Raw genomic sequence first — 26,891 nt, forward strand, 5'->3', positions numbered from 1 at the left:
AGCCACTGGTTGGCCACCGCTGCTCTATTCAATCAAAACATTCCAACACTTCTAAGACTTCAGATGCAGCAAACTGCACTGGACAGAAGAGCAAGACTTGCTGTATGTGTAAACCGGGTTGGGGTTTCCGGCGGTCACCTGACTACATTCCGTGTAAACCTTGCCTCTGTATGGACAAAGTTATCATTTTCAGCTTGTTTGTCACAATTGGAAGGCTTAGAAGTACATCATGTCAGTGGATATTACAGCAGTCTGTTAAAGGATCATTTTGTGTTTGGTATATCATAACAATGACATAAAAATCATGAAAAATATAATGAGAAAGGGCATCACAAAGAGACCAACTGGACAAACAATATTATATCGTTTTGTAAACGCACAAATGTGTGATCAAATCAACATCAAATCAACACAGTACGCATTGCCAGAGTAAGTAATGTCAGCCATGTACATGTCACAACATCTCTGTAGAGACGTTCAGTCATAAATATACCCAGTAAAATGCTGTAATGAAGATTTACTGTATGATTCAAAACAGTACACTTGATAACTGATGCAGTGCACGTTACTTGCTAACGAGGCGCATCTTCTTTAATGCATATCCCCAAGCGGGTAAAATATTCAAATCGGATATTAAGTAATCCTGGCACTGCACTTACTTAGTACATTGCCCCTGAAGTAAGGACAGGGAAAGCAGACAGAGTGAGCACAGACACGAAGAAGATATATATGCTGCTAACTCACTGTGATAGAGATGTCCTGCGTTAGGATGGTGCTAAAAGGGCTCCAGGTCCCATTTAATTATACAGAGATGAGCAGCCAGAGGCCCACTGCACATCATCTTGCTGGAAATGCTTCAAAGTCTTAACCAATCAATTCCTCCCAAAGCATCTTAAAATAATATCATCATTTTCTGGCTGGTTGATATTTCCATCAATTTCACAGCCAGTCATTTTACCCAGAAGGTCCCTTATGTAGCACATTAACACAAATACTGCACTGTTCACTGCAATCTCCCGGTATCATAGGCTGCCTGGCGGGTATTTGGGTGTGTGAATCCAGACCATACTTACTGAGGGAGAAACCATTGCTCAATGCCACTGCATCTTCCCACAACATTTATTTGCATTAACCTGCCTGCACTGCTTTAAATCACTGCACAATAGCTCACTGTCACACAGCTGGAGTTATCCCCATAGATTAATTCTCTGCTGCTCTATTATGGTATCTGAATTTAGCTTCAGTGATTCTTCTTTATAGTCGTTTCACATTAAGGCAATCGCATTACATGCAGTGTTCGGTACATTCATTGATGGCTTTGATGTAAGGCTGACGTGCTGTATTAGGTTTGCACATTGATATCATATAGAGGGTCCTGCACTTTAGACTTCTAGTACTACATTAAGGTCATTGTTGTGCATTAACTCATTAACACTGCATTACTGTCACTGCATAAACTGATACTGGCACTGCTTCCATTCAGAAAAGGGAAGGTCAACTGAATCTGTTTCCAGGCAACAACAGCCAAGCCATGCATAGATGGTGGGTTCGGGGGTGATGTTTTACAGGGTAGTGGATTCTACAAGTTGCTATGGTTACATGATGATACCTGTAGATATTCCTCAGGGGCCTTTCCTGAGTCTGCCTTTTAAAACACAAAGTGATGCTTCCAGGTATTATTCATTTCTTTAACAGTTATATAAGAAAGGACCCTGCTATACATTATGGAGTTGATGCAGAATTGCGAGCAAAGAAAAAAAAAAGAACAAACTGTATTTGCAAAAGCATGCTGAACTGCAAGTGGGGCTGATTTAAAATGTCAACAAAATTTAGATTTTGGGATGGTCCCAGCTCATCTGTAAATATAAAGCTGTCCAATATTTGTGGGCTACACACAAAACCAGCCAGTATTTACCCTGCAAAAAAAAATAACGTTTTGCAATATCTGCTTGTTAGCAGAAACCGCGGAAGCCTCCTGCCTGCGCAGCTTAGCTGCGGCTGCAGGAGACTCACTGCCATCTTCCTGATCGCAGTGGCTGCGTGTGAAGTCACGCAGCCGCCGTGATCGAGCCCCTGACACGCCCCCATTTGGCCATCTCCGCCCACACAACGCTCCGTCTCCTCCCTGGACACGGATCGTTGCCTGCCCACCCCCCGCCGCCTCCTGATTGACAGGCAGAGGCGATCGCATGTTCTGCGCCCCCCCACAGAAAATGTGGGTGCATGCGCAGGACGGGTGCTGCGCATGCGCCCCGCATCTTTTTCTCAGAAATTGCGGCTGGATCGCTTATTGCAATCCAACCTGAATCACACCCCAAATCTGTGATGCAATGAACTAAGAAAACTAATTACATTACTCTAGAAAAAAATAAATTTTATGCTCATGAGATCATGAAACGGTATGCAGTCAAGATCCCGGTGGTCGGAATACCGACACCGGGATCCCGACATATTCTCCCTCTGTGGGTGTCCACGACACCCATAGAGGGAGAATAAATCACCGTGGCGAGCCCAGCGAGCCCGCAAGGGGCTGCGTTGCGCTCGCCCCCCTGTCGGGATTGTGCCGGTCGGGATCCCGGTGTTAGTATTCCGACCGCTGGGATTCCGTCCGGCAGTAATACGTACTGATCCCGATGAAACAATGTGCCCTACATAGCGTGGCTCGTTTTGAGATGTTTGTGGGGTTTTGTTTTGGGGGGTGGGGTGTGTGTGTGTGTGTGGGGGGGAAGGGGGTCTAATGAAAGCTATTTTTTTTAAACGTTCAAAGGTTTATCTATACACGCAAGAGAAAAAAGTAGATATTTGTTAGCATATTTCAGTATAGTTTGAGGCAATTAATGTAATTTGTAGGGATGTGCACTTAAAATTTTTCGGGTTTTGTGTTTTGGTTTTGGGTTCGGTTCCGCGACCGTGTTTTGGGTTCGAACGCGTTTTGGCAAAACCTCACCGAATTTTTTTTGTCGGATTCGGGTGTGTTTTGGATTCGGGTGTTTTTTTCAAAAAACCCTAAAAAACAGCTTAAATCATAGAATTGGGGGGTCATTTTGATCCCAAAGTATTATTAACCTCAAAAACCCTAATTTCCACTCATTTTCTGTCTATTCTGAACACCTCACACCTCACAATATTATTTTTAGTCCTAAAATTTGCACCGAGGTCGCTGGATAACTAAGCTAAGCGACCCAAGTGGCCGACACACACACCTGGCCCATCTAGGAGTGGCACTGCAGTGTCACGCAGGATGGCCCTTCCAAAAAACACTCCCCAAACAGCACATGATGCAAATAAAAAAAGAGGCGCAATGAGGTAGCTGTGTGACTAAGCTCAACGACCCAAGTGGCCGACACAAACACCTGGCCCATCTAGGAGTGGCACTGCAGTGTCACGCAGGATGGCCCTTCCAAAAAACACTCCCCAAACAGCACATGACGCAAAGAAAAAAAGAGGCGCAATGAGGTAGCTGTGTGACTAAGCTCAACGACCCAAGTGGCCGACACAAACACCTGGCCCATCTAGGAGTGGCACTGCAGTGTCACGCAGGATGGCCCTTCCAAAAAACACTCCCCAAACAGCACATGACGCAAAGAAAAAAAGAGGCGCAATGAGGTAGCTGTGTGACTAAGCTCAGCGACCCAAGTGGCCGACACAAACACCTGGCCCATCTAGGAGTGGCACTGCAGTGTCACGCAGGCTGGCCCTTCAAAAAACTACTCCCCAAACAGCACATGACGCAAAGAAAAAAAGAGGCGCAATGAGGTAGCTGTGTGAGTAAGCTAAGCGACCCTAGTGGCCGACACAAACACCTGGCCCATCTAGGACTGGCACTGCAGTGTCACGCAGGATGGCCCTTCAAAAAACTACTCCCCAAACAGCACATGACGCAAAGAAAAAAAGAGGCGCAATGAGGTAGCTGTGTGAGTAAGCTAAGCGACCCTAGTGGCCGACACAAACACCTGGCCCATCTAGGAGTGGCACTGCAGTGTCACGCAGGATGGCCCTTCAAAAAAATACTCCCCAAACAGCACATGACGCAAAGAAAAAAAGAGGCGCAATGAGGTAGCTGTGTGAGTAAGCTAAGCGACGCTAGTGGCCGACACAAACACCTGGCCCATCTAGGAGTGGCACTGCAGTGTCACGCAGGCTGGCTCTTCAAAAAACTACTCCCCAAACAGCACATGACGCAAAGAAAAAAAGAGGCGCAATGAGGTAGCTGTGTGAGTAAGCTAAGCGACCCTAGTGGCCGACACAAACACCTGGCCCATCTAGGAGTGGCACTGCAGTGTCACGCAGGCTGGCCCTTCAAAAAACTACTCCCCAAACAGCACATGACGCAAAGAAAAAAAGAGGCGCAATGAGGTAGCTGTGTGAGTAAGCTAAGCGACCCTAGTGGCCGACACAAACACCTGGCCCATCTAGGAGTGGCACTGCAGTGTCACGCAGGCTGGCCCTTCAAAAAAACTACTCCCCAAACAGCACATGACGCAAAGAAAAAAAGAGGCGCAATGAGGTAGCTGTGTGAGTAAGCTAAGCGACCCTAGTGGCCGACACAAACACCTGGCCCATCTAGGAGTGGCACTGCAGTGTCACGCAGGCTGGCCCTTCAAAAAACTACTCCCCAAACAGCACATGACGCAAAGAAAAAAAGAGGCGCAATGAGGTAGCTGTGTGAGTAAGCTAAGCGACCCTAGTGGCCGACACAAACACCTGGCCCATCTAGGAGTGGCACTGCAGTGTCACGCAGGATGGCCCTTCAAAAAAATACTCCCCAAACAGCACATGACGCAAAGAAAAATTAAAGAAAAAAGAGGTGCAAGATGGAATTGTCCTTGGGCCCTCCCACCCACCCTTATGTTGTATAAACAGGACATGCACACTTTAACCAACCCATCATTTCAGTGACAGGGTCTGCCACACGACTGTGACTGAAATGACGGGTTGGTTTGGACCCCCACCAAAAAAGAAGCAATTAATCTCTCCTTGCACAAACTGGCTCTACAGAGGCAAGATGTCCACCTCATCATCATCCTCCGATATATCACCGTGTACATCCCCCTCCTCACAGATTATCAATTCGTCCCCACTGGAATCCACCATCTCAGCTCCCTGTGTACTTTGTGGAGGCAATTGCTGCTAGTCAATGTCTCCACGGAGGAATTGATTATAATTCATTTTAATGAACATCATCTTCTCCACATTTTCTGGAAGTAACCTCGTACGCCGATTGCTGACAAGGTGAGCGGCGGCACTAAACACTCTTTCGGAGTACACACTTGTGGGAGGGCAACTTAGGTAGAATAAAGCCAGTTTGTGCAAGGGCCTCCAAATTGCCTCTTTTTCCTGCCAGTATAAGTACGGACTGTCTGACGTGCCTACTTGGATGCGGTCACTCATATAATCCTCCACCATTCTTTCAATGGGGAGAGAATCATATGCAGTGCCAGTAGACGACATGTCCGTAATCGTTGGCAGGTCCTTCAGTCCGGACCAGATGTCAGCATCAGCAGTCGCTCCAGACTGCCCTGCATCACCGCCAGCGGGTGGGCTCGGAATTCTGAGCCTTTTCCTCGCACCCCCAGTTGCGGGAGAATGTGAAGGAGGAGATGTTGACAGGTCGCGTTCCGCTTGACTTGACAATTTTCTCACCAGCAGGTCTTTGAACCCCAGCAGACTTGTGTCTGCCGGAAAGAGAGATCCAAGGTAGGTTTTAAATCTAGGATCGAGCACGGTGGCCAAAATGTAGTGCTCTGATTTCAACAGATTGACCACCCGTGAATCCTTGTTAAGCGAATTAAGGGCTCCATCCACAAGTCCCACATGCCTAGCGGAATCGCTCTGTCTTAGCTCCTCCTTCAATGTCTCCAGCTTCTTCTGCAAAAGCCTGATGAGGGGAATGACCTGACTCAGGCTGGCAGTGTCTGAACTGACTTCACGTGTGGCAAGTTCAAAGGGCAGCAGAACCTTGCACAACGTTGAAATCATTCTCCACTGCGCTTGAGACAGGTTCATTCCACCTCCTATATCGTGCTCAATTGTATAGGCTTGAATGGCCTTTTGCTGCTCCTCCAACCTCTGAAGCATATAGAGGGTTGAATTCCACCTCGTTACCACTTCTTGCTTCAGATGATGGCAGGGCAGGTTCAGGCGTTTTTGGTGGTGCTCCAGTCTTCTGTACGTGGTGCCTGTACGCCGAAAGTGTCCCGCAATTCTTCTGGCCACCGACAGCATCTCTTGCACGCCCCTGTCGTTTTTTAAATAATTCTGCACCACCAAATTCAAGGTATGTGCAAAACATGGGACGTGCTGGAATTTGCCCAGATTTAATGCACACACAATATTGCTGTCGTTGTCCGATGCCACAAATCCACAGGAGAGTCCAATTGGGGTAAGCCATTCCGCGATGATCTTCCTCAGTTGCCGTAAGAGGTTTTCAGCTGTGTGCGTATTCTGGAAACCGGTGATACAAAGCGTAGCCTGCCTAGGAAAGAGTTGGCGTTTGCGAGATGCTGCTACTGGTGCCGCCGCTGCTGTTCTTGCGGCGGGAGTCCATACATCTACCCAGTGGGCTGTCACAGTCATATAGTCCTGACCCTGCCCTGCTCCACTTGTCCACATGTCCGTGGTTAAGTGGACATTGGGTACAGCTGCATTTTTTAGGACACTGGTGACTCTTTTTCTGAGGTCTGTGTACATTTTCGGTATCGCCTGCCTAGAGAAATGGAACCTAGATGGTATTTGGTACCGGGGACACAGTACCTCCAACAAGTCTCTAGTTGGCTCTGCAGTAATGATGGATACCGGAACCACGTTTCTCACCGCCCAGGATGCCAAGGCCTCAGTTATCCGCTTTGCAGCAGGATGACTGCTGTGATATTTCATCTTCCTCGCAAAGGACTGTTGGACAGTCAATTGCTTGGTGGAAGTAGTAAAAGTGGTCTTACGACTTCCCCTCTGGGATGACCATCGACTCCCAGCAGCAACAACAGCAGCGCCAGCAGCAGTAGGCGTTACACGCAAGGATGCATCGGAGGAATCCCAGGCAGGAGAGGACTCGTCAGAATTGCCAGTGACATGGCCTGCAGGACTATTGGCATTCCTGGGGAAGGAGGAAATTGACACTGAGGGAGTTGGTGGGGTGGTTTGCGTGAGCTTGGTTACAAGAGGAAGGGATTTACTGGTCAGTGGACTGCTTCCGCTGTTCCCCAAAGTTTTTGAACTTGTCACTGACTTATTATGAATGCGCTGCAGGTGACGTATAAGGGAGGATGTTCCGAGGTGGTTAACGTCCTTACCCCTACTTATTACAGCTTGACAAAGGCAACACACGGCTTGACAAATGTTGTCCGCATTTCTGTTGAAATACTTCCACACCGAAGAGCTGATTTTTTTGGTATTTTCACCAGGCATGTCAATGGCCATATTCCTCCCACGGACAACAGGTGTCTCCCCGGGTGCCTGACTTAAACAAACCACCTCACCATCAGAATCCTCCTTGTCAATTTCCTCCCCAGCGCCAGCAACACCCATATCCTCCTCATCCTGGTGTACTTCAACACTGACATCTTCAATCTGACTATCAGGAACTGGACTGCGGGTGCTCCTTCCAGCACTTGCAGGGGGCGTGCAAATGGTGGAAGGCGCATGCTCTTCACGTCCAGTGTTGGGAAGGTCAGGCATCGCAACCGACACAATTGGACTCTCCTTGTGGATTTGGGATTTCGAAGAACGCACAGTTCTTTGCTGTGCTTTTGCCAGCTTGAGTCTTTTCATTTTTCTTGCGAGAGGCTGAGTGCTTCCATCCTCATGTGAAGCTGAACCACTAGCCATGAACATAGGCCAGGGCCTCAGCCGTTCCTTGCCACTCCGTGTGGTAAATGGCATATTGGCAAGTTTACGCTTCTCCTCCGACAATTTTATTTTAGATTTTTGAGTCCTTTTTTTACTGATATTTGGTGTTTTGGATTTTACATGCTCTGTACTATGACATTGGGCATCGGCCTTGGCAGACGACGTTGATGGAATTTCATCGTCTCGGCCATGACTAGTGGCAGCAGCTTCAGCACGAGGTGGAAGTCGATCTTGATCTTTCCCTATTTTTGGAACCTCAACATTTTTGTTCTCCATATTTTAATAGGCACAACTAAAAGGCACCTCAGGTAAACAATGGAGATGGATGGATACTAGTATACTTATGGATGACGAGCGACTGCCAACACAGAGGTAGCTACAGCCGTGGACTACCGTACTGTGTCTGCTGCTAATATAGACTGGATGATAATGAGATAAAATTAAAATATATATATATATATCACACTAGTACTGCAGCCGGACAGGTATATATTATGTAATGACGGACCTGCTGGACACTGTCTGTCAGCACTGCAGACTCCTAAAGTAAGCTACTAGTATCAAGAAGATAGAAAAAAAAAAAACACGGGTAGGTGGTATACAATTATGGATGGACGAGCGACTGCCGACACAGAGGTAGCTACAGCCGTGGAATACCGTACTGTGTCTGCTGCTAATATAGACTGGATGATAATGAGATAAAATTAAAATATATATATATATCACACTAGTACTGCAGCCGGACAGGTATATATTATGTAATGACGGACCTGCTGGACACTGTCTGTCAGCACTGCAGACTCCTAAAGTAAGCTACTAGTATCAAGAAGATAGAAAGAAAAAAAAAACCACGGGTAGGTGGTATACAATTATGGATGGACGAGCGACTGCCGACACAGAGGTAGCTACAGCCGTGGACTACCGTACTGTGTCTGCTGCTAATATAGACTGGATGATAATGAGATAAAATTAAAATATATATATATATCACACTAGTACTGCAGCCGGACAGGTATATATTATGTAATGACGGACCTGCTGGACACTGTCTGTCAGCACTGCAGACTCCTAAAGTAAGCTACTAGTATCAAGAAGATAGAAAAAAAAAAAAAAAACACGGGTAGGTGGTATACAATTATGGATGGACGAGCGACTGCCGACACAGAGGTAGCTACAGCCGTGGACTACCGTACTGTGTCTGCTGCTAATATAGACTGGATGATAATGAGATAAAATTAAAATATATATATATATCACACTAGTACTGCAGCCGGACAGGTATATATTATGTAATGACGGACCTGCTGGACACTGTCTGCAGAATGCGTTTATAAAAACACCACACGACGAGTGTTTAACTTTTTCAGGCAGACAATCACAATATACTGGTGGTCAGCAGACAATCACAATATACTGGTGGTCAGTGGTCACTGGTCAGTCACACTGGCAGTGGCACTCTGGCAGCAAAAGTGTGCACTGTACTTAAAATATGTACTCCTGCTATAACTGCTCCCCAGTCTCCCCCACAATTAAGCTGTGTGAGCAGTGAGCACTCAGCACAGTCAGATAATGATATACAGTATTACATATAATGCAGCACACTGAGGCTGAGCACAGATATGGTATGTGACTGTGTCACACTGTGTATCGTTTTTTTTCAGGCAGAGAACGGATTAATTAAACTGGTGGTGGTCACTGGTCACTGGTCACACTATCAGCAAGTAGTACTCCATCCTAAGCAGACAATCACAATATACTGGTGGTCAGTGTGGTCACTGGTCAGTCACACTGGCAGTGGCACTCTGGCAGCAAAAGTGTGCACTGTACTTAAAATATATTATTTATGTACTCCTGCTCTAACTGCTCCCCAGTCTCCCCCACAATTAAGCTGTGTGAGCAGTGATCACTCAGCACAGTCAGATATACAGTATTACATATGATGATGCAGCACACTGAGGCTGAGCACAGATATGGTATGTGACTGTGTCACACTGTGTATCGTTTTTTTTCAGGCAGAGAACGGATTAATTAAACTGGTGGTCAATGGTCACTGGTCACACTATCAGCAAGTAGTAGTACTCCAGTCCTAAATCCTAATATGCTCCCCAAAATTAGTAAATAGTGTCTCTAACTCTCTACTCTCTTCTCTATAAACGGAGAGGACGCCAGCCACGTCCTCTCCCTATCAATCTCAATGCACGTGTGAAAATGGCGGCGACGCGCGGCTCCTTATATAGAATCCGAGTCTCGCGATAGAATCCGAGCCTCGCGATAGAATCCGAGCCTCGCGATAGAATCCGAGCCTCGCGAGAATCCGACAGCGGGATGATGACGTTCGGGCGCGCTCGGGTTAACCGAGCAAGGCGGGAGGATCCGAGCCTGCTCGGCCCCGTGTAAAAAAAGCTGAAGTTCGGCGGGTTCGGATTCCGAGAAACCGAACCCGCTCATCACTAGTAATTTGCACCTGTTACTAACAACATTTCCCTGGCTCAGTAGCCTGGTGAAGCCAGCAGCAGTGATGGCTATTGTACATACGTGGCCTGATATAGCGGGGAACGCAAACTGAATGCAATGGCAATGTTGCTGCATTTGAGTGATTATTTGCTACTGCAGAAGCAGAAATGATTCTGAAGACCCCTAGGCGCATGCGTTACCCTGACAACGCGCACAAAGCCACAGTTGTGTACAGAGGCACTGGCATCAGAGATGGAGAGGCAAAGCAATGGGCAATCCTGTGTGGCATTTGGGAGATGGCCAGAAGGGAGTCTCATGGGCGTGTAATGGGAATGTTGCGGGTAGTTTTATACAATTTAATATCACCTATTGATTTATTATCATTTCCTTATGGCCTCAGGGGAATATCATTTGGTGTCACTTAGCACCTTGGTTACTATTAGAATGTTTTATATCAGCACCTACTGTAGGTGGCCGTTGGGATATTGCTTATCAGTAAAATTATTTATTTTGCCATAACAAGTTTCTAAAAAGCCCAGGTGCATAAAGCCGTCTGGCCAAAATATTATCCTCCATATTGGCTTCTAGCTTTCCCAAACACTGTGTCAGTAAGCCTTTCCCAATGGTTGCTTAATGATGGGTACTCCCTCAAAAAATGAACAAGACAGCCCAAACGCACACAGCACTTTACACATCTATTCAACGTCATCATCCTGAATCAATATATTTTCCCAGCCGTCTGGAAAGCTGTGCGTATTATGGACAGTTGAGAGAGTCTGTTAAAGCAGATAAATAACACTACGTTTGGGAATTCTAAATTTGACCATACTCAACAGTAGAAATGAGTGAAATGTTCAACACTGTTCCGTGGGGTATTCACTTCATTAAAACCTCACCTCAAAAGGGGGAATGTACAAACCTACCAAATGAGTGGGCAAGTGGAGAAGCTGCCCATTCCAACCAATCAGCTTCTATCTAGCATTTATCAAGTACATCCGAATGTGCAAGGACTGAGATGCCAACTTTTAGCGCTGAAGTATCCCTTGGAGTGTCTTTAGACACACCATCAGTTGCACCATCGAAACTTGCCTCAGCCCTATGGCAAGTGCAGTATATCCATCTGACTGGTCTCCTATGTAAACAATTCTGCTTCTCTGAACGAAACCACTATGAGCAACTCGTCCCTGACACTCCCATAAGATGCAACATCTCAATGTGTCTAATTTGCCACCCCTGTTACCTCCCAGTCACCTCCCCATAAATTTAAATACATTCTGCAACCGTGCATCCAAATCTGTATGGCAGCTCTGTACATATGAAATTGTGACGCATGCATGGTACAACTCAGATGTATGCGCAGAACATCTCCCCACTGCGTCCGACATCATCGTGGACCCAACTAGAAACAGGCCCTCTATGTCTGTGGTCAGTATGTACTGAGCGCACATATTGGGCTTAAATCAGATGTGGATGGAGTTGCTATCACTGCTGCTTCTTTGGAGCAGCAGTGATATGAAACAATAGTATGACAGGAAAGGCACTGCCTCACCTGCCTCATCCCACCGCATGTCACTGGCAGGAGGCGTCTATTACAAGCAGACGCCTCCTGCTGCAGTAGTGATCTGACCCCAAAGTTTGATGCCAGACTGCTCCCAACGTCGCAAGACCTACTTGCGCACGTGCAGAATGGGTCCTACACATGCCCAAAGTATCTATACTCCCGACGCAGATCCTTTGGGCTCCGAATAAACCCCATTATGCATTGCTCTGCTGAAGCGACTGTAAAAGAGCATGTAGAGTGGGTGCACTCCAACCCATTCATTGACTGCAGTGCCTCCATGTCACAGTGTTTTTCATTTTTGGTCCCCCCCCCCCCCCACACACACACACACACACACACACACACACACACACACACACACACACACACACACACACACACACTTCCTCCCTTCTCAACAAGCCTGCACTTTACTGGACTCACCAGACAGCTACCATGAGGAACGGATGGCATGCAGTCATTTACATGTGTTCTGCCACCCCTTGAAGCCTCATCTGCCAACAGAATTGTTTTTTATATGTTTGGGTAGGGTTTTCCAAATCTGCTAACATAAGTAGAAGACACAGTTGGACCTTGGGGCAGATGCTTTCTATCACCCTTTCAAAATAGACTGCAGGAAATATTAGATGCACCCTGTTAATACTGGAGCCCTATTTCAAAAAATTCATAGCTAGTTGAGTCTCTCTACACTCATTTAGGGGTGGTTTACAACAAAAAGTCTACAAAGGGGAACATATGTTTGAGAAGCCATAAATGCCATATAAAGGCAAAAATACTAGGAGTATTGTTAAGTATTAGCTTACCCCAACCAGCGTGTCGCTCCTCTAGTAGCTGAAAATTGTCTGGCCAGAGGCTTGGCTAATGTGAGAAACCTCAGTATTGAACAATGTTAGATCTATTCTGTTGTTTTTCTTAAATTAGTTCCATAGCGATAGAAAGAGCTCAGAAAAGATACAGACCATTAAGGTAATATAGATTAGGACACTAATGCTGAGAGTGCACAGATGTCACAGAAAGAGACAAGAGAATCAATAAGGAATAAAATGAATGAAAGTTCCCCATGCTTCACCAGTTCATCCAATTTAAAACTTTGAATTTCCAAATTAACATGCAACTGAGATGAAGAGTAATGGATACCTTCCTACCAACTGTCAGTAAACGTACAAAATCAGTATGAAAAAGTCAAATTTCCAACTGTCAGTAAGTTGGTAGTCATGGACAGTACAATTTGCACTGTAACACTACTAATCACCTGGTATACATACACCCAGTGGAGGATTAAACCCTATGGAGTTCCTACGCAGTTGAAATCTCGGGGCTCCCCTCTCAAATTATCTCCTACATATGTTTTTAATTTTACCAACCAACAGTCTACGATCTGTTAACTGTAATGTGAATCCGATGTCTATGGTTTATGTACTTTAAGTTGTTAATGGGTTAATGGGTATTTTCTCTATAGAGTCTTTAATGAAACGTTTTCGTTTCTTTGAGTTGATTCATTTTTTCTATCTTTTTGGAAACAATGTAAATGAGCATGATTGTAATTTTCTTTCAAGAATAAAACCGATATTAGTTTGATCATTGTCACGGGGCCCATAGGCCGGTGCCTACTCTGCCTATTTGCTAATCCAGCACTGCATACACCATTGCTCCATTGAGAATGATTAATGATACTAGCTAGTTGTCTGCTTTTCTTGAATGTTGTGCATACACTGGGCCGAACAAGGAAAATTCTTAGAAGAGCAGGCAAGCCACCATAAAAGTGGACGGAGAGGTGCATATTGCTTATAAAGCCATGCATGCAATACTCAGTCTACACAGTGGGCAGGGGTGTTGAGATACAAGTAGCATCATAAATCGCCCTATAATATTTTGCTATAGGGCAGTGATGTTTCATATTAAGACTGGGTGGTTTTATTCAGGGCCACCTAGAGGGGAGAAGTGGGTACTAATTATCTAGGCTCAGGCATTATTGGAGGGGCCTAGCCGGTTCCCGAAAAGGGACCCATGCATAGTATGATTCTGATTTTTGGGGAGGAGTTCGATTAAAATGTATCTCAATCAATGGGGGTATCCTGTAGCAGCATTACTTTACCTATGTTAATAGGATCGCTGGGGGCTATCCTATTAGTCCTGATGCCTGTGCCACTAGAGATGTCGGCACTTATAGAGGATTATGTTTCGGTGATAAGCGGGCTGACAGATCTGCAATAATACATAGGATTGGGGATTTATCCCCAATCCCATGTGTTGTCATGCATTTGCCCGATCAAAGCGGCCTCTAATTGGATTACGCAATGATGACCATTGGTCATTAATCACAATATCTGCCCATTTTGACCAGCTGAAATCACTAATGGGATACTGCCTAAAGTTGGGTTTCAGGGGCTTATACTAATACTAATAGATGTTTTTTATATTACTTTTCAAATGTTAGTAAATGCGTGTTTTAGCCTCGGAAGTACACCATCAATTTAGTAAATATATCCCCTACGGCAGGCCTGACCAACCTCTGGCTTTACAGCTGTTGTGAAACTACAAGTCCCAGCATGCTTTACTAGTGGATCGATGGTAGGGTATGCTGGGACTTGTAGTTTCTCAACAGCTGCCCTAGGGTGTAAATGAGATTTGTGTCTTATTTTCAGTCAAAACGTATGGGTTTTTTATAGTGAGTACGAGCATCTTTTCGTAATTCTCGTCTATTTGTGGCCTACACGAGACCTGTGGATGTCTATGACTAGTCCCTAGTGGATCAGGATCAGGATAGCAATGGGCTAGGAGACAGGGTGAAAGAACAGTTAAGCTGCTACCCATCAGAACAATTTGTACCTGGCTAATATGTTGGCCGACAGGCCGACATATCGTGTTGCAGTACACATCAGAATGATGTAATGAAGGATGGAACAATCACATGCGATATCTTCCGATTGGCTATACAGCACGGCTGGCCAGATGATATCGCATGCAACCCCCGGAATAGCACAATCCACAGCCGGAAAACAAGATATCGTGCTGATATTGTCCAGGTGTGTACCCACCTTAAGAGTAAGATGTGGGCATGTGGTTAGAAACTGAGACTGAAGTGGCCGGCATAAAGTGGCAAATGTTAAAAATACACTTATTTATGCAAATACTATAAAATTGATGTAACTGTGTTTTAAAAGTCATTTTACACAAATAATGACTGCTTCATTCTCAGTTAGGGAAGGAGAAGTCTCCACATATATTTTCAAGTGTTTCATAAAAAAAAGTTATACAGTACTTGCTTCTGCTTTGCTTCGTATTTCAGATGCTCCAAGGCACTTGGGTTATTATAATCTCCTCTTTCCTGCCATCAAATGTGATGTGCTTCCTTTGTGTGCTGTGATTTTTAGCATTTTTATTACTCACTCCTCCATTCGTATTCCAGTTGCTTGTGACCCAGGAAAATAAACGGAAGGGAGCAGCAGATACAAAGTTGCTACAAAGACCAACTTTGAATAGGTTTCAGAAATGCCACTTTTTCAGCCGCATTTTGCCAGGTTTGTACAAGGGGGGTCATTCAGACCTGATCGTAGCAGCAAATTTGTTAGCAGTTGGGCAAAACTATGGGCTTAATTCAGACCTGAACGCTAGGCTGCATTTTCGTACAGCGAGCGTTCAGGTCTAAACTGCGCATGCACTGTGCGTCGAATGGTTACAAAGCAGATTGCCGCTCAGCGATGGGTTTGTGCGAAGGATCCATTCGCATGTGCGCTCGCAAGGAGATTGACAGGGAGAAGGCATTTGTGGGTGGCAACTGACCGTTTTCTGAGAGTGTTTGGAAAAACGCAGGGGTGTCCAAGCATTTCCAGGGCGGATGTCTGACGTCAATTCCTGTCCTGAACAGGTTGAAGTGATCGCAGCGGCTGTGATGATCCTGGATGGAGCTGATGTCAGTAACCCTCCCTGGACACGGCCAGGCACGCCTGCGTTTTCCTGGACACTCCCTGAAAACGGCGAGTTGCCGCCCATGAACGCCTTCTTCCTGTCATTTTTCTTGCGATCGCCGCTGCGATTGCTTTTTTCGTATAATCCGTCCCTGTCCGGTGACCCCAGTCACCGGCCAGCATCGTGCCTGCGCATTGCAGCCCGCAAGCATGCGGCTGCAAAAAAGGCAGCGTGCGATCGGGTCTGAATGACCCTCTATGTGCACTGCAGGTGGGGCAGATATAACATTTGCAGATAGAGTTAGATTTGGGTGGGTTATTTTGTTTCTGTGCAGGGTAAATACTGGCTGCTTTATTTTTACACTGCAATTTAGATTTCAGTTCGAACACACCCCACCCAAATCTAACTCTCTCTGCACATGTTATATCTGCCCCTCCTGCAGTGCACATGGGGGGTCATTCCAAGTTGTTCGCTCGCAAGCTGCTTTTAGTCATTCTGACCCGATCACATGCTGCAGTTGTTTGCAACGCAGCGATCGGGTCAGAACTGCGCATGCGCCAAAGGCCGTCGTTACCCAGCGATCGCCCCTGCCTGATTGACAGGCAGAGGTGGTCGCTGGGCGGGATGGGGCAGCAGCGTTTGGCAGCCGTTTTCGGGGCACGGTCCGGCCACGCCTGCGTTGGCCGGACCATGCCCCAAACATGGCAGCCAAATGTGGTTTGGGCCACAGCGGCTGCGTGGCATCACACACAGCCGCCGTGAACCGGGGCAGCGATGAGTAACTCCCGGCCAGCTGCAGGAGCTGCGCTGGCCGGGAGTTACTCTGCAAGTACATAAGGAACGCCGCTGTGCGGGGTGTGGGGTTGGGGGTGGGCCCGGACTGACATGCGGGGCGGACTAGCCCTGCACTGTGCGTTCCCTAGCATGTCTGGGAAGATTATCGTAGCTGTTCTAAATTTAGCACAGCTAAGATCAACTCGGAATGACCCCCATGGGGCCTAATTCAGAGTTGATCGCAGCAGCAAATTTGTTAACAGTCGGGCAAAACCATGTGCACTGCAGGGGGGGGGGGAGGGTAGATATAAAATGTGCAGAGAGAGTTAGATTTGGGCAGGGTGTGTTCAAACTGAAATCTAAATTGCAATGTAAAAATAAAGCAGCCAGTATTACCCTGCACAGAAACAAAATAACCCACCCAAATCTAACTCTCTCTGCACATGTTATATCTGCCACACCTGCAGTGCACATGGGCCCTCATTCCGAGTTGTTCGCTCGCAAGGCGATTTTAGCAGTATTGCACACGCTAAGCCGCCTCCTACTGGGAGTGAATCTTAGCTTCTTAAAATTGCGAACGAAAGATTCGCAATATTGCGATTACACATCTCGTAGCAGTTTCAGAGTAGCTTCAGACTTACTCGGCATCTGCGATCAGTTCAGTGCTTATCGTTCCTGGTTTGACGTCACAAACACACCCAGCGTTCGCCCAGACACTCCTCCGTTTCTCCAGCCACTCCCGCGTTTTTCCCGGAAACGGTAGCGTTTTTTCCCACACGCCCATAAAACGGCCTGTTTCCGCCCAGTAACACCCATTTCCTGTCAATCACACTACGATCGCCTGAGCGAAGAAAAAGCGGTGAGTAAAAATCCAAACTTCATAGCAAATTTACTTGGCGCAGTCGCAGTGCGGACATTGCGCATGCGCACTAAGCGGAAAAACGCTGCGATGCGAAGAAATTTTCCGAGCGAACGACTCGGAATGACCTCCATGTGGTTTTGCCCAACTGCTAACAAGTTTGCTGCTACGATCAGGTCTGAATTACCCCCAGTGTTTTATGGTCACAGCATGCCCATCTTCTATTGGCTACTTATAGCAGGATAATGTGTCATGTAACAAAGCACATGTCATCTCAAGCTGATTCTACGAATGTGTTCATTGTACAGTAATCCAATGTTCTCCACAGCTACCAGATCTCAATCTAATAAAGCACCTTAGGATGTGGTGATATATTTGGGTTCAGTATGTTATCCTGGTCGTCGGTATGCTGGCGCTCATATGACGGATACCCGCATCCCAATATTGAAGATACTGACTTCGAAGGGGGTAAGTATTTTTAACCCCCCCCCCCCCCCCCATCCCCTACCCTAGGGCTAGGGCTAACCCTCGCATAGTGGCATCTAGGGCAAGACCCCACTAGTGCCTAACCCTAAAATCTCCCCAGGCCCTAACCCGGACAGTGTTCCCGATATTTAACTTCTGGATTATTGACTGTTGGTGATCTGGGACCAGGCTCCAGAGTGGTGTCGGGATTCCGGACGTCAGTCACATGACCAACAGCATCCCGTCCATTGGGATGCTGAACACACACATATGTATATATATTTGTGTAAATAACATTAGCTATGCAATATATTAATATATTGTACCTATTGTACCTGTCCTGCTTCATCACCCTTGCATACAATTGATTTCCCACCACCAGGACTGATACTACTGGACTGTATTTAGTTTCCTCTCCCTGTAATTTTTTTTTCTCCTCTGCCCACTGCTTCTTACCTAATATAGAAACATCAGACAAAGGAGGTAATGTCCCTAATATAACACACCAGGCTATGTACTGGGTCATTGATAGTCTGTTGAAAGGAGTACTGTATTTATATATGTGAACAGATGTATTTATTACATATTAAAAGAAATAATGAGGTAACAAGGGGGAAAGGGGAGTGTGGGACAAGGTATTAGAGATTGGTAGTGCCTGATCCTCCAGTTTACAGGTGCAGAAGATACATTAAAAGGTTTTATCACAGTGGTACATTTGTCCTGATGGCCTGCATAAATTTATTGTGTGGGTGTCCCCCCTCTGCTGGCGATGCTATAGAGTCAGAGCATCTGTAAAACACATTTGATGGGATTGCCCTCTAATTGTCTCTTTCTGGACCAAAATACGTGGTCTTGCTTAGGAGATAGTTGTAATGTCTGTACCTGCAGGTCCTGACTCCTGGGTTCTGGTTTCTCTCATACTTCACTATCCTGGTGGCTACGAACAAAAGGAAAAACTCTGCTTAAGCACATAAACAATGCAGCGAGAGCAGTCATAGCAATCCATTGGTGTTTCCACAGGTGTGGATTATTAGATCTACACTAATAAGGTCTACAGTCAGTGGGTCTACCACTAATGGTAGACATAAATTAGGTCAAGTCAAACGGTCAACAGGGTCAAAAGGTCGACATGGAATAGATTGACCGTAGGAAAGTTCGACAGGATCAAAAGGGTGAAAAGGTCGACATGAAGTGGTCAACACAAAAAAAGGTAGACACTTTTTTTTTTGGGGGGGGGGTGTTTTGTCACTCTTCTGCCACAGACAATCCCCATTAGTGTACTGCTTCACTCACCATGCTTCGAGCAGGTTATTATTCCCAATCGTAGTGGATGGTAAAGTATAAAAAAGTGAGAGAAAAAAACAATAAAACTTGTGTCTACCTTATGTGTCGACCATTGTCGTGTCGACCTTATGACCCAGTCAACCTTTTCACCCTGTCAACCTGTTTAACTGCCTACCTTTTACATGTCAACCTTTTGACCCTGTCGACCTAATGCATGTCTACCATTAGTGGTAGACCTATTGACTGTAGACCTTTTTAGTGTAGATCTATAGTCCGGATACCTTTCCTACATACTCGCAACTGTAGATGAATGGTGTCAGAGAATGCTCTTCTACATGTCCATTGATATTAATGTCTCAACTGCAGAGAAATGTCTGGTATTCACTTTGCCCTGGTTTAGCTTGATAGACTTTAGGGCTTCTGGGCCATACACCTGGATTGTTACACCTGATAACATACTTTTCTTCCTAGCTCCTGACTTACAGATGGGCAGCTTGAGTCCCTTTCCTTTGCAATCTCTACATCTCTACAGTTGCTCAATATACGTGATCTCCCTTAGTGGCCTATCCTGACTATCAGGTCCTCCCTCTCCTTTCTCTCTCTGGGCGGGATGTACTAAGCGGAAAATGCGGTAAACCCCCTGTTTACCGCATTATCCTGATATACCATCCTCCGGCCGGCAGGTCAGCGCCGCGGCGGGGTTCGCCAGCTTTAGCTGGCGATAGTCCATAGAAGCCTATGGGCTTCTCTCCGTGGCGCTGTGTGAGGGATCCGATCAGATCCCTCCCAGCATGCCTTGCGGCCACCCCCGTCACCTTGCGCATGCGCAGACTGACTCCTGGGGCCGAATCCCGGAAGTCAGGCTGCCGCTGTGCATCGCGGAGGACAGCTCTTAGCGGAAGAGCTGTCCTCCGCAATGCTGATCGCATATGTAAGTACATATGCGATCAGCATCGTGGCGCAGGGCGGCGATGGGCGGCGATGTACATTAGTACATCCCGCCCTCTATTCTTAGCCCCTCTCATTTGTTTCTTCTCTCTTTTTTTTCTATATAAAGTTATTCTTTGTGCTTGATGTGAAATAATATGGTACATATACATACAAATTTAAGCTGTGATGCCTGGTACTTCCATTGTTCTTGTACAAAGTACATACTGTTCTTGTTATTAAATATTGAAAATAAAGAATTCATTAGTAAAAGAAGAATGATCCTTTAAAAAGGTGTTAGAATTAAATAGCATGTGTGTATCCTTAATCTACTGGCTGTAATGTCAACCTTAATTCACAAAGACAAGCTGGTGATTTAGGACACTACTAGACCAACAAATATTTGATTTACTTTTGTTACTACTTTTCTCTATGTTAGCTGAAGTGTGTAGTATGTATGTAAGCAGATAGTATGTATGTAGTAAGCAGATGTTTTCTAATACATATCATTTGCTTTATATAGCTAGTGGGGTAGACTTCTTTTAAGAAACGAGCTGATGCAGAAGTGGAAGTAAAAAGGGTGTACATTCCACAGCAAAAATGCTCAGCAGTTGCCGCCTCCTCTGCATGGGCAATATATGTGACTGGCAGAGCCGGATTAAGGCTTCGGGGGGCCCGTGGTACTTAAAACAAGGGGGCCCTAAGGTCTAAGATTTATATATATATATATATATATATAAGCTTGGGTGGATGGACCGGCACTCCCTCTATGTAGCGTAAATGTGCCCAGGTGCCCTCTGATAAAGTGAGGTAAAGCAGTAGGCAACGAAGTAAGCGAAGCAGACAGCGGCACTCGGGGTCTTATGCAAAAGTTCAAGTGTATTTAAAATCACTCCATAAGCTCCAACGTTTCGGGACACGCAAGTCCCGTTGTCAAGGTGAGTACTCACCTTGACAACGGGACTTGCGTGTCCCGAAACGTTGGAGCTTATGGAGTGATTTTAAATACACTTGAACTTTTGCATAAGACCCCGAGTGCCGCTGTCTGCTTCGTTTACTTCGTTGCCTACTGCTTTATATATATATATATGTATATATACACTAGAGATGAGCGGGTTCGGTTTCTCTGAATCCGAACCCGCCAGAACTTCATGTTTTTTTTCACGGGTCCGAGCGACTCGGATCTTCCCGCCTTGCTCGGTTAACCCGAGCGCGCCCGAACGTCATCATGACGCTGTCGGATTCTCGCGAGGCTCGGATTCTATCGCGAGACTCGGATTCTATATAAGGAGCCGCGCGTCGCCGCCATTTTCACACGTGCATTGAGATTGATAGGGAGAGGACGTGGCTGGCGTCCTCTCCGTTTAGAATTAGAATAGATTAGAGAGACACTTGATTTACTAATTTTGGGGAGCATTAGGAGTACTCAGTAGTGTACAGTGCAGAGTTTTGCTGATAGTGACCAGTGACCACCACTTTTATTTATAATCCGTTCTCTGCCTGAAAAAAGCGATACACAGCACACAGTGACTCAGTCACATACCATATCTGTGTGCACTGCTCAGGCTCAGGCCAGTGTGCTGCATCATCTATATATATTATATATCTGTCTGACTGCTCAGCTCACACAGCTTATAATTGTGGGGGAGACTGGGGAGCACTACTGCAGTGCCAGTTATAGGTTATAGCAGGAGCCAGGAGTACATAATATTATATTAAAATTAAACAGTGCACACTTTTGCTGCAGGAGTGCCACTGCCAGTGTGACTAGTGACCAGTGACCTGACCACCAGTATATAATATTAGTAGTATACTATCTCTTTATCAACCAGTCTATATTAGCAGCAGACACAGTACAGTGCGGTAGTTCACGGCTGTGGCTACCTCTGTGTCGGCACTCGGCAGCCCGTCCATAATTGCATATACCAGTGACCTAACCGTGGTTTTTTTTTCTTTCTTTATACATACATACTAGTTACGAGTATACTATCTCTTTATCAACCAGTCTATATATTAGCAGCAGACACAGTACAGTGCGGTAGTTCACGGCTGTGGCTACCTCTGTGTCGGCACTCGGCAGCCCGTCCATAATTGTATATACCACCTAACCGTGGTTTTTTTTTCTTTCTTTATACATACATACTAGTTACGAGTATACTATCTCTTTATCAACCAGTCTATATATTAGCAGCAGACACAGTACAGTGCGGTAGTTCACGGCTGTGGCTACCTCTGTGTCGGCACTCGGCAGCCCGTCCATAATTGTATATACCAGTGACCTAACCGTGGTTTTTTTTTCTTTCTTTATACATACATACTAGTTACGAGTATACTATCTCTTTATCAACCAGTCTATATATTAGCAGCAGACACAGTACAGTGCGGTAGTTCACGGCTGTGGCTACCTCTGTGTCGGCACTCGGCAGCCCGTCCATAATTGTATATACCACCTAACCGTGGTTTTTTTTTCTTTCTTTATACATACATACTAGTTACGAGTATACTATCTCTTTATCAACCAGTCTATATATTAGCAGCAGACACAGTACAGTGCGGTAGTTCACGGCTGTGGCTACCTCTGTGTCGGCACTCGGCAGCCCGTCCATAATTGTATATACCACCTAACCGTGGTTTTTTTTTCTTTCTTTATACATACATACTAGTTACGAGTATACTATCTCTTCATCAACCAGTCTATATATTAGCAGCAGACACAGTACAGTGCGGTAGTTCACGGCTGTGGCTACCTCTGTGTCGGCACTCGGCAGCCCGTCCATAATTGTATATACCAGTGACCTAACCGTGGTTTTTTTTTCTTTCTTTATACATACATACTAGTTACGAGTATACTATCTCTTTATCAACCAGTCTATATATTAGCAGCAGACACAGTACAGTGCGGTAGTTCACGGCTGTGGCTACCTCTGTGTCGGCACTCGGCAGCCCGTCCATAATTGTATATACCACCTAACCGTGGTTTTTTTTCTTTCTTTATACATACATACTAGTTACGAGTATACTATCTCTTTATCAACCAGTCTATATATTAGCAGCAGACACAGTACAGTGCGGTAGTTCACGGCTGTGGCTACCTCTGTGTCGGCACTCGGCAGCCCGTCCATAATTGTATATACCACCTAACCGTGTTTTTTTTTTCTTTCTTTATACATACATACTAGTTACGAGTATACTATCTCTTTATCAACCAGTCTATATATTAGCAGCAGACACAGTACAGTGCGGTAGTTCACGGCTGTGGCTACCTCTGTGTCGGCACTCGGCAGCCCGTCCATAATTGTATATACCACCTAACCGTGGTTTTTTTTCTTTCTTTATACATACATACTAGTTACGAGTATACTATCTCTTTATCAACCAGTCTATATATTAGCAGCAGACACAGTACAGTGCGGTAGTTCACGGCTGTGGCTACCTCTGTGTCGGCACTCGGCAGCCCGTCCATAATTGTATACTAGTATCCAATCCATCCATCTCCATTGTTTACCTGAGGTGCCTTTTAGTTGTGCCTATTAAAATATGGAGAACAAAAATGCCACTCCTAGATGGGCCCGGTGTTTGTGTCGGCCACTAGGGTCGCTAATCTTACTCACACAGCTACCTCATTGCGCCTCTTTTTTTCTTTGCGTCATGTGCTGTTTGGGGAGGGTTTTTTGGAAGGGACATCCTGCGTGACACTGCAGTGCCACTCCTAGATGGGCCCGGTGTTTGTGTCGGCCACTAGGGTCGCTTATCTTACTCACACAGCGACCTCGGTGCAAATTTTAGGACTAAAAATAATATTGTGAGGTGTGAGGTATTCAGAATAGACTAAAAATGAGTGTAAATTATGGTTTTTGAGGTTAATAATACTTTGGGATCAAAATGACCCCCAAATTCTATGATTTAAGCTGTTTTTTAGTGTTTTTTGAAAAAAACACCCGAATCCAAAACACACCCGAATCCGACAAAAAAAATTCGGTGAGGTTTTGCCAAAACGCGTTCGAACCCAAAACACGGCCGCGGAACCAAACCCAAAACCAAAACACAAAACCCGAAAAATTTCAGGCGCTCATCTCTAATATACACACACACAGCAGAATAGCTTGGCACTCAGGACAAAACTGCAAAATGTAGGGTGCCTTCCCAAAGAAATTAATAATCACCAGTATGTTACGTATAAGAATGAGGCGACACTCCAGGGTAAGTCAAGAATCCTGTGTATTAATAATTCAGCATAATTCCAAACATGTCAACGTTTCAAGGTCCGCAGACCTTTTCTGTACGTCCTGACGAAAAGGTCTGCGGACCTTGAAACGTTGGCATGTTTGGAATTATGCTGAATTATTAATACACAGGATTCTTGACTTACCCTGGAGTGTCGCCTCATTCTTATACGTAACATACTGGTGATTAAATATTATATATATATATATATATATATAATGACACACACTACAATTTCAACTAGGGGAGGATCGGGTAGTTTAGAATATATATATATATATATATATATATATAAATACACGGACACACTATTATATATATATATATATATACATACAAACACATATACATATATAAACATATATAATATATATATATATATGTAATATATATATATATATATATATATATATATATACCCATAACATTAACTTACATTTTAATAACAACAAAAAGGTAATGCAGCCTGTCTTACTTTTACACTGCTGTTCTGATGGGAGACAGGCTGTGATGAGTGACAGACACACAGAGAACAGGAGGAGACCATGTTCCTCTCTCCACCGCCAGTTATTACAATAACCTCCAGTCCACGGTAGCGGGTCCACTCGCGCGAGGCTCTGCATGCCCGGGATCCCGCCTCCTTCCTCCCCTGCAGCCTGCGCTCCAACCAGTCACGGAGCCGCAGGCTGCAGATTCACTTATCATTGGACAGCAGTGCCGTCATTCGGCTCGGCTGCCCACTAAAAGTCTGCAGCACTGGCGGCGCCGGCGGCTGCTTGATGGGGTGAGCAGGGAGAGCAAGCCGCAGATCGGATCGGTAATAGAGAGCCGATCTGCGGTGGGTGGCGGGGGGGCCCTCTTACAGCGTGGGGCCCAGGGGTACTTATCCCCAGAGCCCCCCCCCCTTAATCCGGCTCTGGTGACTGGTCTACTACAAGTCATCATCAGTCTGTACTTGCACCTACTCCAGACAAGAGCAAAGGATACGCCTCCTAACAGGTGTATATTCTCTTACAGGCTGGTCTGCAGGGGGATGTGCATTAGCACGCCCTCACTGAATTTTGCATTGATGAGAAGAGCTCTTCACACGCAGACTCTGGGGTACATTTGCTAAGCAGTGATAAGAGTGGAGAAGTAAGCCAGTGGAGAAGTTGCCCCATCAACCAATTAGCACTGAAGTAACATATTATAAAATGATACAGAGCTGCTGATTGGTTGATGTTAAAATATCTTCACTGGCTCACTTCTCCGCTCTTATCACTGCTTAGTAAATGTATCCCTCTGTCTCTTGACACATCATATTGCGTACTACTACTGCATAGCCGCAAGAACATGCACTCATTTTCTGACCATACACTGTGCTAAATAACAAGAAATTCAATACACAAAAGGGAGTACAATGGCAATAATTCCTGGCAACAAAATAATTTTGTTATGTATTTATACTATACTTTAACGTAATAAAAGATAATTCTGACCAACAGAGCTGTCAGCTCACTGCTATTCAAGAAATTGGGTAACACAGCACATTATGTTTATATGACATGTACTTGAGACTTACGTGTTGGGTGAGAGCCTATGGTACAACTGTAGCAGAATTACTGGTCGGTTGTGTGATGGAGATTGTGAGGTGGAGGAGAATTGAATGTTCTGTGTGATGTGCAGGAATATCTGTAAAATGTATTATATTATTGTATATTACAACCTTTTTAAACACAGGAAGACCTGAACTGGCCTGAAATGGAAGGAACATCAAATGATAACACACAGGGGAACATTATTGTTTCAAAACCAATAATAAGCAATTACTGTACAATAAGACATGAACAGGTCACACAAGCAGCTGAACAGAACAGTTGCACCTGCTGCATATCAAACACTCTGCCTCCTAAACTGCTAACATACAGTAATCATCCACACACTTGAGCTGAGGGCTTACTCGGGAGTACCAGAGGTGCTTGAGCAGAGAATGAATCTAACTTCTCAGATACAGCGGTGTAGTTGTATGTAAGAATGGGTTTTTGTGCACTTCTTGACTGACAAGCACAGAAGATATAGCTGAGTTCAGTTTACAGTAAGAGTGCTCTTGAAGTTCAACATACTGAATGACCAGTCATCTAATCAGTGTGAACTTAGGCAAATGCGAGGGGAAGGGGGGAATCCAGTTGCCATAACTTGCAACAGAAAACATACTGTAGGGGCAGATTTATGAAGCTCAGTGAAGTGATAAAGTGGAAGGTGATAAAGGACCAGCCAATCAGATCCTTACTGCCATGTCACAGGCTGGGTTTGAAAAATGACAGTTAGGAGCTGAATGGCTGGTGCTTTATCACCTTATACTTTATCACTTCACCGAGCTTAATAAATCTGCCCCACAGAGAGGAGCTGCTGTGCACGCCTTATGGACGCAGCTTCTCTTACAAATCTTCTGCTGTGTGTCTTTGGATCTGAGTGCTCAGTCAGCCCAACTTGCTAGAGAGCAGCTTGCAACAAGAAGAGACAGACATCTTAATATGGTTGGGAGAATGTGTGTTAGAAACCTCAGTTCTATTTCCTACTGATTATACAGTGTAAGTACAGCATATTTAT

The 26,891-nt window shown here is 45.3% G+C and overlaps 1 protein-coding gene and 1 long non-coding RNA gene across 2 annotated transcripts in view; one reads left to right on the forward strand and one right to left on the reverse strand.

The window, feature by feature from the left end:
- The window catches only part of LOC134958209 (uncharacterized), a 67,343-nt gene extending 42,348 nt beyond the window's left edge, over positions 1-24,995 (reverse strand). Inside the window, exons 1-2 of the long non-coding RNA XR_010186911.1 lie at positions 24,778-24,995; positions 18,750-18,804 (exon numbers count right to left, since the gene is read on the reverse strand). This is a non-coding gene — a long non-coding RNA (uncharacterized LOC134958209). The remainder of the gene's footprint in view (positions 1-18,749; positions 18,805-24,777) is intronic.
- Positions 1-26,891, forward strand: part of ELFN2 (extracellular leucine rich repeat and fibronectin type III domain containing 2) — a 161,909-nt gene that overhangs the window by 24,821 nt on the left and 110,197 nt on the right. The window lies entirely within an intron of this gene.

The sequence above is a fragment of the Pseudophryne corroboree genome, chromosome 9 (assembly GCF_028390025.1).
Source record: "Pseudophryne corroboree isolate aPseCor3 chromosome 9, aPseCor3.hap2, whole genome shotgun sequence".
Lineage (NCBI taxonomy): Eukaryota > Metazoa > Chordata > Amphibia > Anura > Myobatrachidae > Pseudophryne > Pseudophryne corroboree.